General features: G+C 38.8%; 1 protein-coding gene across 1 annotated transcript in view; it reads left to right on the plus strand.

The window, feature by feature from the left end:
* LOC145247457 (uncharacterized) overlaps nucleotides 1–2,500 on the plus strand; it is a 76,943-nt gene that overhangs the window by 11,348 nt on the left and 63,095 nt on the right. The window lies entirely within an intron of this gene.

The following is a 2,500-nucleotide window of genomic DNA, read 5'->3' on the forward strand; positions in this document are numbered from 1 at the left end:
GTTAAAGCCTAGCTGACAATGTGGGACCTTATTAGGTTAGCGACTCTCTTTTGAACCCTTTCTTCTTATTTCTCGATGTGGAGGCAGTGATCATCACCGCCTCTCTTTCTATACTCCTTGGATTTCTCCACTGTCGACTCATTCTGACTCGTTGTTGGTGATCAGTATTTACCTCAGGGTTAGTTACCCCAGACAGCTACTGAAGATAAAATCTAAAACTGTCTTAATTCCTGGGAATTACCTGATGCTATGTTCTGGATATTGCTTCTTTTTTTTTTCTCTCGCAAATGGCGACCTCAGCAGGATTTTTCACATTCACCGAGGTACTTATTTTCTAAACAAAGGAAATATCTCTTCTATGGTCTTGCAGGTCAGAAATATTTTCAGCTCTTAACACCTCCCTCTTCCGTTGGCCAAACATCTATTATTGCAACGTTCGTCCTTCATTTACACTGGCATCATAAACGATCATGTAGAAAGTTCTGTGAACGAAAAGTCAGAAGAGATCCGTGTGTTGACGTGTGTTGAAGAATATCTCAACAGTTCTATCCGAGTTGGATCAAGTTAAAAGAATTCAGACTTCACATGGAAAGCAAGCTATCATCTGTGGCATTGGCTTCTTTATTGTAATACTAGAAGGCTGTCTGGCGTTGCCCGGTCGTAAAATACGCATAAATATGATATTTTAATTAATGCAGAATTCATTCCTCTTTATCATAAACAGAAATACCGTAGGTATTAAACGTAACGTTAAATTCTTTAAAAAGATATGAAGTAAAAAAGAAAACGGAAAGAAATTGAGACATGTGCATGCGAGTATTATCTTTTTTTTTTTTTTTTCTAAGCAGTTCACTTCTTGCTAGTAAAAAAAAATACTCGAGCTGGGATCAAAATCAAAACCTAAAGACAGTGAGTCAAGTATAATAACCATTAGGCCAGCTTGACACGATTTAAAAAGTGTTTTCAAGCCTACTTATTCTTAAAATAAGTAATCTGTCATCTGAACGATTCACGCATGTGCATTCATGAAACAATGGACAAGCAAGTAAAAATCCCATGACCCCCCCCGCCTACATATCATTTGTTTTTCAAATTTGACCTCTTAGCAGTTATTTTTTCTAGATGAAAATCGATTAAAAAGTTTTTCGCATGTTTGAATACGCTATATACCAAATTTCAAGTCTGTAGATAAAAAAATTCGTTGAGTATATAGGTTGAGAAGTGTCCCCACACACGCATTGTCACTTTTATGTATATATATAGATTAATCGTCAAAACAAGAAATTTTTTCATATTCTTTTGGCAAGTTCCTTTTAATAATCTCTCTCAGAGACCGTTGCCAATAGGTCATCCAGATGACATCCAAACTCTTTAGCCAATATAAGGGTGATGAGGTTATCCAACCGATTTTTTTGCCGGGTAATGGATCCCATATGAGAATGTCAGTGATGAGTTTGGACTTACTTATTCAGGAGTGACCAACATGCCGAAGACCCCCCCCTTTTTCTCTCTCTCTCTCTCTCTCTCACACACACACACGCACACACGCACATACACCCTCTCTTTCACTCTCTCTTTCTTTCTTTCTCTCACACACTCTCTCTCTCCCTCTCTTTCTCTTTCTTTCCTTCTTTCCTACACTCTTTCTATTCCCTTCTCTCACACAGACACTCTCTTCCTCTCTCTCTCTCTCTTTCCCGCACACACACACACACACACACACACACACACACACACACACACACACACACACACACACACACACTTTCTGTCTGTCTGCCTGTCTGTCTGTCTGTCTCTCTCTCTCTCTCTTTCTTTCTTAGCGAGACTGACACATGTTATAAGATATTCCAGTAGACTTTTTTCCGCGTAATGAATCCCATACGAGGGTGTCAATCACAAGTTTTGACTTACTTCTTCAGAAGTAACTAACAAACCGAAGCCTCCTCCTCCTCCTCCTCCTCCTCCTCCTCCTCCTCCTCTCTCTCTCTCTCTGTATCCATTTTTCTTTCTCTCTCTCTTCTTTTTTCTTTCTCCCTTCTTTCTATCTCTCCTTTCTTTTTCTCTCTTTTTTCTCTTTTTCTCTATCGCTCTCTTTCTTTCTTTCTTTCTTTCCTTCTTTCTTTCTCTCTTTTTCTCTCTCCTTTTTTCCCTCTTTCTTTCTATTTCTTTCTATCTCTTTCTTTCTCTTTCTCATACCGTTTCTTTCTCTTTTTCTTTCTTCCCCTCTCTCTCTCCCTTCTTTTCTTTCTCTCTTTCTTTCTCTTTCTCCCTCACCTTCTCCTTCTCTCACTCTCTTTCCTTCTCTATTTCTTTCTCTCTTCTTTCTCCCCTCTTTCTTTCCCTCTCTCCTTTCTTTTCTTTCTCTCTTTCTCTCTCTCTCTATCCCTCTTTTTTCCTTTCTTTTCTTCTCGTTCTCTATCTCTATCTCTCTTTCCTTTCTTTTCTTTCTCTCTTTCTGTCTCTCTTTCTCTAAGTATGATGAGGTCCTTCAATCGAG

The sequence above is a fragment of the Euprymna scolopes genome, chromosome 25, assembly GCF_053919585.1.
Source record: "Euprymna scolopes isolate OS-2025 chromosome 25, ASM5391958v1, whole genome shotgun sequence".
In the NCBI taxonomy this organism is placed as follows: Eukaryota; Metazoa; Mollusca; class Cephalopoda; order Sepiida; family Sepiolidae; genus Euprymna; species Euprymna scolopes.